This window comes from Lichenostomus cassidix, chromosome 7 (genome assembly GCF_008360975.1).
Source record: "Lichenostomus cassidix isolate B80296 chromosome 7, HeHo_3.0, whole genome shotgun sequence".
Taxonomy (NCBI): Eukaryota; Metazoa; Chordata; class Aves; order Passeriformes; family Meliphagidae; genus Lichenostomus; species Lichenostomus cassidix.
In genome coordinates, this window is record NC_139488.1 from 3737813 (window position 1) to 3751375 (window position 13563).

Consider the following 13563-nt stretch of genomic DNA (forward strand, 5'->3'; position numbering starts at 1 on the left):
TCTCTGAGACAATTGTTTAAATGCTCCTGGAGTTCTGGCAGCCTTATGTCCATTCCCTGGGGAACCTGGGCAGTACCCCAGCACCCTCTGGGGGAGGAACCTTTCCCTGATACCCAGCCTGGCCCTCCCCTGACACAGCTCCAGCCATTCCCTTGGGCCCTAGACTGCTACAAGACTGTTCCACAGCTGTGAAGTAGAGGCTCAAACAAAATAACCCACTCAAGGTTGCCCTAGGTCCCCTTGCCATGGTTGTGGTGGGTGCAGTGTTTATCAATCTCCCATTATCTCTTGGCTCTTCCCTGCTGGAGTCAACGTGGTGGCTCTTTGTGCTACTGCAGAGATCCCTCAGGTGCAGCAACTTGCATGAAGGCAGCTGTGAGGGCTCAGGCTCTGCCCCAGCTGTGCTTCGTTCCTCACAAGGCTATAAATGAGGCTGAAATGGAGTGTGGGGCTGTCATTAGGGTAGGGGTAAGAAAAGAAGAGGAGGAAGCTGCTAGTCCTGAAACCCAGATCTGCCTTCCCAAGTCTTGACTTACCTCCTGTGCTCCACAAGAGTCTGAGGATGGGCTTTGTGTGCCTGCTGTCCTAGGATGCTGCTGGAGGCCCCCCTGGCCAGATGCCACACTCCCTGTGACTCTGTGCTGCAGGGTTTTGTCGTGATCCACTGACCCTGCTGGAAGATGCTTTAATGTTTCTGACTCTGCCTTAAATGTGCAGACAGGAAGGCAGGTACACATCCTGTTCTAAGCCTGAGTGCTGTAAGATTACAAAATGCCTTGTAGGGGTTTAGGCTGTTTTATTGAAGTCTGTGGTTTGTTTTTGCCTGCTTTCCTCAGGAATGCACTCCTGGGAGAGGCACTGCACCTCCTGCAGCGTTGGAACCTAAGGAAATTGGCCACCCGGAGCTGTGATTTCCTTCTTCTGTGATCCTCCAGCTGTTCCACCTCTCTGTGTGCTGTGAGTATGGCATTGCAGAAATGATAAAACACCTGATGCAAACAACTCTCAGCTATTTCATCAGTGCACTGAGGGAATGAGTTGGATGTAGGTGCCATAGTGGACTTCTTATTTCAGAAAGTAAGTTAAATAATTACCCATTGTTTTGCAATTCAGAGGTGATGGTGAGAGGTGCTTCTGCCTCGTTTGTGTGAATTCTGCTGAATTTCTGCAGTGAAAATGGACCAACATGATTTTCTTACATTTTTTGCTCTGGGGAATACTCCACACACAAACAAGGTTCCTTTGTCTTGTGCCTGAGTTAATCACTGACTAATATTTGTGGTTATTCCGTTCCTTATTGGAAGTTTCTTTACTCAGTAAATCTTTAGGTGTGTCTTTAAACTGTGTCTTTCAACTGTAACTTCAAAGCTTTGTTTCCTTGTTTGTGGCATGAGCAAAGTCTTGCCAATTTAAAGTATCCTGAAAAGTCTTAAGCAGAGATATCCACAAGTGCAGCTGGAGCTTCTGAATTGCAGGGAGCTGTACAAAATGAAGGAGGTGGAAAAAAAGATCCCTGCAAGAGGTGGCCTGTACCTTTAAAAACTGCCTAGCAAAACAAGTCATTTCCTCGTGCTGAGTCTAGGTCTCTGTGTTTGTTTTTGGAGAATTATTGCTGCCTGGGTGTTTTAGCTTGTAAAATAATCACATGGGAACTCAAGGGATTGGCAGTGCAATAATCCAACAAATTCCAATAACAAGTTGCCTTTGCCTTGGCCATCAGTGTTTTATTTTGCTGGTCCCTTTGATGCAGAGAAGAGCCAAGTGCCAGCTGGCAATGCTTGACTTTCGGGTACCTGGAATGTCCCATTAGTGTTTGCCTCAGGAACTAGGTTTGACTTTGTCTAGCCAAGAACTCCAGGATCATCCTGAGGCCAAGAACTTGGATTTGGATTTCTGTGACTAGGAGTGGACATCCTGGAGGCAAGCATGTAGAGTAAGGCTGTGGTATTGTCCTGCTCTTACTGCTGCCTGTAGTGGAGGTGGGCAGGAATGAGGAATGAGCAGGGAACAGGGCTCAGTTGGAGACCCAAGCTGAGGAGCTGTCAGCATTTGTCAGATAATCTTTTTAAAACTGAATTTGTTATGACATGAGTTTTCCAGACCTGTGGATAAAGCCATCTCTTGGGGATGCCAAGCTCCTGTTTTTCAGAGGCTGTGAACACTGAGCTTTTAACTGCAGTTTTGTTTAGAGGTTAGGGAACATTTCCCCCAAGCTTAGTAAAGAAAAAGTCATACATAGCAAAATTACTTATTTTAGGGTAGGTGTAAATCTTGACATGAAATGGTTTAACCTAATCAAGCAATGCAATGTTTTAATAAAGCTGCCAAGAAAGAAGTAAGGGCTGTAGTTGTGCTCATTATTGCACAGAATAAATCTTTCAAGCTCTGCACAGAAATGGGCAGAACAGAAGACGAACTGACTCTCCTATTTCAAGGCTCAGCAACATATCAAGGCTTTAAGACTGACTACTGCTTGCAGTGTGAGCAATGGTGGTCCTTCCAGCCTTTCCCAGCAAGGTGACATTGTCCTGTCCCTAAGGGGACTGTTGTAGCTCTAAAGTATTTGAGTGGCAGTCTGTGACTTGAGGTTTAACTTGGTTTTTGCTGAATAATACATCTTTGTTGGGGCATTCATTTGACTCTTAACCCATTTTGCTGTTGCCCAGAGAGGTTGTGGACTCTCCATCCCTGGAAGTGTCTGAGCTTGGAGCGACACGAGATAGTGGAAGGTGTCCCTGCCCATGGCAGGGGGTAGAATGAAATAAGCTTTAAGGTCCTTTCCAACCCAAACCAGTCTGGGATTCCAGGATTTTTCTGTAATGTAATTCCCCTTACTTTCCCCTTTGCCAGGAATTTATATAAAGCTAAGCCTCTGGCTAGGGTTGCTCCAAAACCACTCATCATCCCCCACCTGAAAAGAGATGTGTTTTTGCACCATCACATCTTCAAGGGCTTTGAGCCCAAAGGTGTCTGTTGTTACGGCCTAAGCTACAGTCTGTGTTTGTAGGTTCTTGACAGATGAGTTGAAGATTGTGAAGAGATGAGAAGCACAAACCCTGCAGGTTCCTTTCTTCCACCTGATGGTCACAGAATCACAGAGTTCTTAAGGCTGAAAAGTACCTTTAAGATGATAAAGTCCAACCATCAACCCAGCACCATGTTTGCCACTAAACTGTGTCCTCAAGTGCCACAGCCACACAGTTTTTTAGAACTTCCAGGGATTGTGCCTCCATCCCTGCCCTGGGCAGCCCATTCCCATGCTTTACAAACTGCAGTGTTATCTTCTGGGTGCAATTAATAATTTGGATTTATGATGCTTATGTAAGAGTTGTGAAGAGGAGGTTGTTGGCACTTTAGTGTTGTCAGGCCTTTGGCTTAGTCACACACTAGGAAAGGAGGCATCTGGCAGTAGCAAACCCTACTTTTGTTCTGTTTCTCACAATTAAACTTCTGTTTCCTGTGAGGTTTTCTGATGTATTATTAGTCCAATTTTTGTTCTTAAACCTTTCTTAGGGAAAAAGTGGGTTTAAAGTGTGTTTTAAAAACCAAATTGGTTTTATTTTTTCACTCAGCTGTGAGTCAGTTGACTGCATTTTGTGAGTGCACACAAAGGCCTTAATTTCAGCTCTGACTAAAAGGGAACATTTTTTATGCTGTCTCTGTTCAGCTTTTCAAAAGGAGCTTGGTGAGCTCTCCTGACTCAAGGTGTGCACTGACTGGTGTGAGAATGCAGCTGTAGTCAAAGCTTCTGGTCAGGACATCTAAGATAAGACTCGTGAAATAAAAGTAGATCCCCTGGAAGTATCAGATGATGTCCCCTGCATTAAGGAAGCTGCAGTTAAGTCAGGTGCTGAGCTTACTTGCTGTGACACCTGGCATAGATCAATCATTGTTTAGCTGGAGAACTGAACTAGCCACAGGCAGCATTTGGAAACAAATACGGGTGAAAAAGGATTTGTCCTTCAGATGCATCAAATCTTCACCCTTCAAACAAGGGTGTGTTAGTGGCCAGCATCTTTTCTGGCCATTTAATCACTCTTTTTTTACAAATTGAGCCAGAATGCAACATCCTCTCTCTTGCCCACACACATACACGTGTCCAAAGCTGACCCAGATGCTGCTCAAGGCAAGCTGACTTATTCACTTCTTTGGGGGTATTTGGGTATTTGAGCTCTGAGAAATGCACATCAAAAGCTGCAGATAATCAACATTCCCCTCCAGTGAGAAGATAAACTCCATCTTATTGGCATTTCCAGTCCCAAAGAGGTCTGGGTGAGGGTTTGGGTGAGGTTTGCCAGCTGTTCCCAGGTCAGGCAATAAAGGAAGAGTGGGCTGCAGGACTGTTTCCTGCATGGACTTGATTCCAGCCCTGCTCCTAGCTCACAGCCTTGGTGCTAACTGGTGTCACTATTTGGGTTTTGCCTAATCTTCCAAGCATCCTCACTTTGAACTCCTATTGTTTAGGCTGAAAGGGATCACCCTTTCAAACCTCCTGCTGCAGCAGACTCACTGAGAGCAGGCTGTCCAGGACTGACCAGTTGGGGTCTGAAGAGCCTTCCAGCTGGAGATTGCACAACCTCTCTAGGCAGCCTGTTGCAGTGTGTGACCAGTCTCATGTTCAAAAAGAGTTTTCTTGTGTTCAGATGGAGTTTCATCTGTGTGTGTTTGTGCCTCTTGTCCCTTCATTCCCTCCCATCAGGTACTTGGGCACATGGATTTGATCATCCCTGAGCCTTTTCTCCAGGCTGGGCAGACCTAGCTCTCTCAGCCTGTTCTCACATGAAAGATGCTCCAGCCCCTTCATGCTCTTTTGGTCCTTTGCTGGGTTTTCTCCTGTAAATCCATGTCTTGTACAGGGGACCCCACATTTAACAGCACTCCTCCAGGTGTCACTTCCCTGGTACTGGGTAGAGAGGTAGCATCACCTCCTTCCCCATCCTTCAGTCTCTTCAGGAAAAGAATGAAATTGTGCCTTTCATTTACAACCATGGTAATCATTAGGAATAACAACAACAAAAAAAACCCCACCCTAAGCACAGTTGTGTAAAAAGGATTATTTCCAATGCAGATTGGATATGGCTTTAAGAATCTTCATGCATAGACTTCTTGTATCAGAAAAGTGCATGAGGAGAGAGAGAGTGGAAACTACTGAATTTTTTGGGAGTACTGTGCATTGCAGTGATGGGCTGTTGGGAGGCAAAATGCATTTGTTTTATGAGGAAATAGCTAAAGAAAAGGCAGTAGGGAAGAGGAGTCCTGGATGAAAAAATGGGCTCAAGGAATTGCAAATTCAGACACTGGAAAGGGTGAGAATTTGTTCTGGCTAAATGAATGGGTGGAAAATACTATTGTTTGAAACTGTAAACTCAAATATTGCTATTTTTAGACTTGTTATTCCTGTTGGAGCTTTTTCCCTCTGTGGATTATGTTGGCTCTAGTGACCTGGAGGTGTGATTTTGTAGCTGTCTGAGACATGGCAGTCAAACTTCCTTTGCAGCTCAGAGTCTGGTCTTTGCAGTGACAGTACCACTGGTGTGACTTTCTGTACTGCTCATTCTATTCCTCAGCAGCTTTCTTACCAGCACCTTTCAGGCTTTGCTACAGCTATGTTTTACACATCCAATCAGACTGTCAAGATCAATGGAACATTTCTTTTTTATGCAAAGAATGACACCTTTGCTGGTCAAGGCTCTTCATTCCTGCTTCTTTCTGCCATCAATTCAGCCTGTGGTCTCTGGAGCATTGATGTAAATTTGCATTCCTCAAGGTCTTAATTTCTGTTTAGCTGCTTTCATAGAAGTGCAGAATTCTCCCCTGTGAGGTTGCTGAGGCCCTAGCACAGGGTGCCCAGGGAAGCTGTGGCTGCCCCGTTCCCTGGAAATGTTCCAGGCCAGGTTGAACAGGGCTTGGAGCAACCTGGGATAGTGCAAGCTGTCCCTGCCCATGACAGGGAGTGGCATGAGATGAGTTTTAAAGTCTCTTCCAACCCAAACCATTCTGTGATCCCATGAATGACGTTTGCCTTGAGGAGTGTGTGCCTACAGAACACCCAGCAGATATCTGGGAGCAGAGCTGTGGGTGCTCTCTGCCATGTCCCTCTCCGTGCTCTCACCTGTGCTCCACCCTTGAGTGAGGAGCTGTGTGGAGTAGCAGGTCTGAGCAGGACCACCTTGCACAGGGCCTGGAGTAGAACACAAGAGGTGTGGTGAGACGCTGTGGGTCTTGAATTCCTTTTCCAAATACTCATTCCAGCAAGTGTTTATTGGCTATTACATCCAAGTGGTGTATTTACAGATTCTGATCGTGTTTCAGCTGGAAAGCTTTAACAGTGGAGTCCCCCACCTCAAACCTGCCTTTTGAAAGCAGTGTTATATTTAGCTGTTTTTTATTACTGGCAACTTCAGCAGTTGAAATTGGACCTTGGGGCTTCAAAGCAGCTGCTTGGTTAAGGAAGCATTGCTGAATAAAAGCTCCCTGCTCTGCTCCCCTCCCCCTGCTTTACTACACTCCCAGCTGTGTGAGCCCAGCAGCAAGGAAGGGAAGTTGGCCTTGAAGTGAATCTAAAGAGGAAAGAGAGTGGGAAGAGGAGAGGTGGAGTCAGCCGTGGAAATGCAATAGCAGCCCGCAGCGTGGGAAGATGAGAAAGCAGCAGCAAAGGCACTGCTGGTTCAATCTCTGTGCGGGTGAGCTCTGCGGAGCAAGGGCTGAATAGAGGGGAGGACCAAGGAGTTTAAAGAGTGAACACACTCAGTGAAAAGGCAGGGATTATACTCCTGTTTCTTTCTGGAGTAACAATCAAAGGAAAAAGGTAAGGGGGACAAGGAGGAAGCAAGTGAAATCAGTGCCAAATTCCATTCAAATATGAGCTTTTGATAAACAGGAGGCTGTGAAACATGGAGGACACTTGGAAATGTCTTTGGTGTAATGCAGGAAGCAAAGAATACTAAACAGGGTTGTGAGAATCCTGTAGGCATTATATTCTTATTTTGTTATATTCTTATATTGATTGTGTAACTGTGCTCTAAGCTGTCCCTGGCAATACATGTTTTAATCCTCAGTGCAGCTCAAGTGTTACAGTATTTCACAGGATAAAAATAACTGGCAAATACAGGTTGTTTTTTTATTTAACTTTTTTTTTTTTGGTAAGAGATTAGCAGAAACCTGGAGACAGTAGGATGGCATTTACTTTCTATAGCACTCCTGCCTTCAACAGAGAATAGGATGGCTTTTAGCCAATTCTAACACGTTGAGCTCCACGTATTTTAGGCAGCTTTGGTAAATAAATCAGTTTTAAATGCACTCAGTAAAAGTATCGGGCTCAGGTCACTTTGAACTGCTGCAAATGACTTGACTGCAACTTTGAAGGCTCGGAGGGAGTTGAAAGTATGTACAAAAGGAAACAAAGTTGGGGTAAAACTTTGTTTATATCTTTTAGGGTAGTGCAATACCTACTCTGCAGTTCCATTTTGTCAGACCACTATGGGTGCAATTAGTCCCTGCAGCTGCTAATGGCCATCACATCACACAGTGAGGGAGCATTTTTTTTCCCTTTGAACCAGAAGAAGGTGGAGCACAGAAGTGGCTGGCTCAGCTTTTCCATGTTGCTTGAAGCAGGCCCTCAGTGTGGGGCCCTGTGCCCCAGCCAGCATCTTACCACAGAGATGTGGCTTTTATCTGAGATTTATGAGGCTGGCAGTAGGGTTGGGGTTGAGTGGTTGTGCAAACAGGGTGGCCAGTGGGACAGGGCTGGTTTTTTGCTGTGCTGCAGTGCAGCCCCTCCAGTGCGGCTGTATCTTCCTGTGGTTACCAAACCCACAACTATTTAGGTAGTCCTGGGTAACAGCAGTGCTTTCCTTACCCTTTCTTTCCTTTGGCAGTGGTAACAGACCAGTGACTCACTAGAAAAGACACAAAACTTTCTTCCAAGGATTTTCAGAATTTATTGTGACTCTGAAGTTCATTCTGCTAGCCAAGTACTGCTAAGTTTGTATTATTTTTATGGAGGACTGAAGAAAGACAAGGCTGGTGTTTCAAAGTCAAAGGTGCTGAGCCTTTGAACTGTGCCATGTTTGTGAAGCTGCTGAGTGTCACATTTTGGCTTTTTAGATGTCTGAGTGTATTAGTGACCAGTTGGTAAGACCTGACAAGGGTGTAGGAGTTTGTCCTGGAAGATTGAATCCAGACTTGGAATGCCAGCTGGAAAACAGAGGTATATAAAGCATCACAGGATGGTTTGGGGTGGAAGGGACCTTCAAACTCGTCTCATCAGGGCATCAGGGGGTGCCCTGCCATGGGCAGGGACAGCTTCCACTGTCCCAGGCTGCTCCAAGCCCTGTCCAGCCTAGCTTTGGTGACTTCCAGGGATCCAGGGGCAGCCACAGCTTCTCTGGACACCCTGTGCCAGGGCTTCCCCACCCTCACAAGGAACAATTTCTTCCCAAGATCCAATCCAAACCTGCTCTTGCAGTGTGAAGCCATTCCCTCTTGTCTTGTCACTCCATCCCTTGTAAATAGTCTCCCTCCGTCTTTCTTCTAGGCTCCCTTCAGGTACCAGTAGGTCACAACTAGATCACCCTGAGGCTTTCTCTTCTCCAGGCTGAACAATCCCAAATGGCTCAACCTTTCCTCAGAGCAGAGCTGCTCCAGTGCTCGAGCTTGTCCAGACCTCTCTGGTTGGCCCCATCCTTCAAGTGTGCCACTGCCACTCACCTGGGTGAGCTCTGTGTGCTCCAAATGCTCTCCTGTAGTTCATCTGCAGCTTTATATTTTCCCCCTTGTGGATCCTTCTCTCTATTTTCAGAGAAACTTGCTGTTTATCCTGGTTTCTCTGTAGGCTCAATGAGCCCACACACTCCACTCTCTTCTTGCCTGTGTGTAGCAGGTCTACTCTACGAGTAGAGCAACACTGCTGTAAGAGCAGCTTTCACCATGCTGCAGCTGAAGGCTTCATTTCCATATGGCTGGCTTAAAAGAGAACAGCTTTCTTTGGGCTTTCTCTTGTGGCAGAATGCCAGGCTCCCCCACCTTCCTGCTGGGGTTGTGGTGGCTTGCTGAATGATAGGATAAATCTACTTTTTTCCCCTCCTTCCTAGCTCTCTGTTGCGGGACTCATGCAAGCCCTTCTCTCTGAAAGGCACGTTAGAAGCCTTAAAATGCATAAGAGTATCAAAGTGTGACGTGAGAGAATAATCTACATAATCAGATTTTGGGGTTTATCTGGGCTTTTTGTACAGAAAAGGCCGTGTATGACATGTTCAGTGCTGAAATCTGGACTGTGACCTCCTCTTTCATCCTTTTTTTCTGTTTATTTAGTCTGTAAAAAATGTCTCCATTTGGCCTAACTGGCATGGAAAAAAGTATTGGAGGCCAGAGGAGAATTTGAAATGACTCTTCAAGTTGCAAAGGCCCAAAACAAATCAGGTGGATTTTTTTAAAGACAGAGTATCCATGCTAGTCAAGAGGTACCAAATGAGAAATGGGGAATAATTCAGCTTGCCTGATGAGGTTTCAGGAGACAGTGGGCCAGCTGAGTCTGGATTTGGACATTATCCATTATCAGGCTTGGCTGATTTTTAAAAAGGATTTTGATGGATGAGGCTGTGTTGTAGGTGGACTCAGACTGAGGATACACACATCCAAAATGTGTTCTCTTTGCAGTGGTCCTGGTAATGCTGGATAGGGCAGTGAGGTCCTGCCTCTCTTGGAGGGATCAGTAGCAATGAGGTACATTTTGTGCTGCAGGATTTTGAATTTGATGCAACCCAGGGGGTTGCAGCTGAGAGTGGACTCACACTGACTTGCCCCTGAGGTCTCAGAGCAGATGGTGAGAAGGTAAAAAGGTGATTCTGAGCAAGACGGTGGTTGGCAGCCTTTGAGATGAATTTTTTTGAACAAACAGCAGCATGAATGGGCACAAAATTCAGGATACCATAATGTTTTGTGCCATCTGTGACCTATTAGATTATGGTAATGAGAACAACTAGTGTTTAATAACTCACTGCCTCAGATAACCTGGGGAAGGGTAAATCCAGAGTCATCCATCTGTGCTTTGCTGGAGCTGCTCTTGGGGAGGATCCTGGGAGTTATATCCTTTGAGGGAGAAAGGAATGAATATACAATGATTTCTCTAGCTGAACTTGTTTGTGAAATGCTGGTTTTTCCCAGGAAAGCACATATAAAAATAGCAGTCAGCCCTCTCTAGCCATAGAGCATATGTCTGTAGGCTCAGCTTTGAAGTTTGCCAGTTGCTGCAGCTTCTCCAAAGAGGTTGAAATGCTTCTGTAATGGAAGTGACCTGAGCACTTGGGTTCATTATTGCATTCCCCCACTTCTAGGCTGCTGCTTGGAGTCTGAGGCATTTAAATGAGTTGTCCCAAATGGAGTCCTTAAATTCTTCAGTGCCTCCGATGCCAGTGTGGGAGAGCTCAGCTGTGCTGCCTGGGCTGGTTTTGTGTCCCTAGTGAGCAGATCCTCACAGCTTGACCTGTGTGTAAACCCCACTGTCAGCACTGCACATACTTTCCTATGCCTTCTCCTCTCATCTGGGTTATTCCTCAGGCCCTTTATCTGGCAGAGCTTTACCAAAATGCATAGAAATGTAGCTACTTCTGACCTCTGCAGAGCCTTGCTTCAGCTGAAAAAATTGCATTTATTGTTCAGCTCTCCTGAGCTGAATGTTTTCTTCAGCAACATGGAATGACTCCTGCTTTTGGCTGAAGTCTGTGTTAGGCCATTACAGAAATTAGGCAGCTGCCCAAAAGTCTGCCAAGGGGCAAAACCTACTTGCCATTAAAGCTTTTAACAAATGAGATTGGTAGGTAAGTCCATGACCACCTGGGCTCCTGTGCAGCAGGATTCCTATGGACATCAAAGTCCTGAATGAGTTCAGCCTACACTGAACTAGTCTGATGTTTTAGAAGTGACCTAATTGAAAATACAGCCAGTAATGTAATTATCAGGAAACAGCTCACCTTCTGTTGCTTAATTATATTTTCCTTGTATACTTAGTCTGTTTCAAAGAAGCTGCCTTGGATGGCACACAGGGTTTCCCTTTAATTACTGCTGTATGGTAATTGTCATGTAATTATGCTGTTATGAATATAATGTGCATGTATTATTGTGGGGCAGTGATTTATGGCATGTAAGCATATTTTAAAAGTGTTATAGATGTTCTCTACACAGGATTGCTAAGCCCTTTAATGACAGGAGTCTCTCACAGCCATCCAGTGTTTTAATTTCCCAGTGTTCAAGGTCTCCTGTAATAATGCTACTTCATCATCCAGTCAATACTTTGGGAATTACACTGGTTGCTTGTGGTGAGGTATTTAATGATCCTCATCATGCTTGTAAAATTTGCTAGTGCAGAAGTAAATTTGGCATCATGATAGGACAAGGGGGAATGGCTTTAAACTGAAACAGAGTAGATTTACATGTGATATTGGGAAGAAATTCTTCCCTGTGAGGGTGGGGAGGCCCTGGCACAGGGTGCCCAGAGAAGCTGTGGCTGCCCCTGGATCCCTGGAAGTGTCCAAGGCCAGGTTGGACAGGGCTTGGAGCAACCAGGGACAGTGGAAGGTGTCCCTGCCCATGGCAGGGGGTGGAATGAGATGGTCTTGAAGGTCCTTTCCAAACCAAAACATTCCATGACTCTGTGATGCTGCTTGGGAGTGTTTTGGTACCAGTATGTGCCTTAAGGTTCTTGGTGTGTGCTGGTTAAAGGACTGGTTCTAATCCTGTTGTTAAAAGGATGGAGGTTGAGTTCAGTGTTAGCACCTCACCTGTGCACACAGGAGTAGTGACATTGCAATCCTTTCCTTCTGTTAACTTACCTGATAGCTCTGCCAAGGTACCTCTGAAAATCAAATTTACTCAAAAGGACAAAGGAGCACTGGAGATTACCTTTGTATTATTTTCCTAAACAAGTCATGATGCCAAAGAGGTGCCAGAAAACATTTTGAATCCTTTACTCCTACATTCCATGAGGAGTTGTAGCACTGGAAACCTGAGCACAGAGCTGCTGTGGATGAAGTTATTGATGGCTGAGTGTGCTGAGCACTGTAGTATCCAGTTGCTTGCAGACAAAAATTTGGAGCACAATAATTTGTACCATTAGCCTTGGTTCACAATTCAAATGTTCTTGTGGTGGGTTTTTTTTGCTCCAGAATATTTATTCATAACTTACTATGTGACTTCCCTGCTGCGATGTGTTTTGTGACAAAAATTCTGGTTTCTCACAGGATTTGCACATCTTTGTAAGGTGTTTTCAGAAGTGTTGGGCTGAGTTGACAACAAAACTGTGGGCTATGTTCAAGTACTAGTCCCTGAAACAGCAGTGAAACCCCTGCTGCTCTGGTGATAGCAGAGGAAATCAGTCCCAGAGATTCCTGGCTGGTGAAATAAACTGCAAAGAGAAGCACCCACATGTCATGACCTTGTACAGCAATATTTTGTGATGGGTGGTCCTAAGTTGCCTGGGAAAGGCTTTCTGAGCACACTGTAGTTCTTGGAATCAACATTTTCATCCTGGATTTCTGTGGCACATACTGTAAAATGAAAGTTGTATCAGGAAAAATAATTCTCAGTTTTGTGCCTGTGCTAATGCACAAATGCTACTCTTGTGTTATATTCCCAAATTTAGCAAAACCAAAGTCACTGGACAGAACTCAACTGCATCTGTCTGTTTGCAATGAAACCAAACATGAGGCAATGAAGTATGACTAAACCATGCTGGCAAACGCATTTTTACCCTGAATTAAATTTGTCTGTGGGCTTTGGCTCGCTGCTCTGCACAAAGGGTGAAACTGGCTGTGAAGAGGACAAAGAGCTCATCACAAGCACATGGAATTGCTCTGACACGCTGCACAGTGAGGGCAGTGCCTTTGCTGAGGCTAGAGTTGCTGCAAACATGCAAGGGCAGGCTTGATATGTTTTCAGTCCGAACTCAGGCACCAGGCAGATAATGCCATGCAAGTCCCATGCTCAGTGTCCCTGTGGCTGCATGGAGTTGTGTTTGGAGCAGGGTAGATGATAACCAGGGTCACTATTTTCCTGCCCCTTACCCTTGTCAGGCTGGTTACTCATTCTTTTGCATCTTCCCCCTCCAGCCTGATGTTTGTTGCTGAATATGACAGCAATGCTTAAGTAATTTTATTCTTTCCTTTTAATCCTTTTTTCTTTCCTCAAGACTTGTGTGTTTCCTGATCTGTGGTATTCTGCTCCACTATACACACAGAGCTGGTGTGTTGTCATTGGCACAGCACAGCCTCTGCACTTTGCTAACCCAGCATCTCTGGTACAAGTCTTGCAGGAGACATGAACTGAGCCTTGTAGCATGCTGAGCTGCCAACACAGCCAAGAACTTCCTCCAGGGCAAGGGAAGCAGCTGCTTTTTTATATTAAGCCAAACTCTTCTCTTGTGCAGTACACTGCCCTCTGAGGATGAGCAGGTTAATCCCTCACAGATGTAGGAGCAGTGCCCTCTTCACTGATAAGCCAATGTACCTGCCAGCTCTTTCATCAAGCAAAATATCTGATTTCTGGTATCTCATCTGCTGGAGCTTCCTT

At 45.3% G+C, this 13563-nt stretch overlaps 1 long non-coding RNA gene across 2 annotated transcripts in view; it reads left to right on the forward strand.

Moving 5' to 3' along the window:
• The first annotated feature begins 468 nt into the window (after window positions 1–468).
• Window positions 469–13563, forward strand: part of LOC146434336 (uncharacterized) — a 38861-nt gene continuing 25766 nt past the window's right edge. For both annotated transcript variants that reach the window (XR_014853354.1, XR_014853353.1), the window contains exons 1-2: window positions 469–729; window positions 837–957. This is a non-coding gene — a long non-coding RNA (uncharacterized LOC146434336). The remainder of the gene's footprint in view (window positions 730–836; window positions 958–13563) is intronic.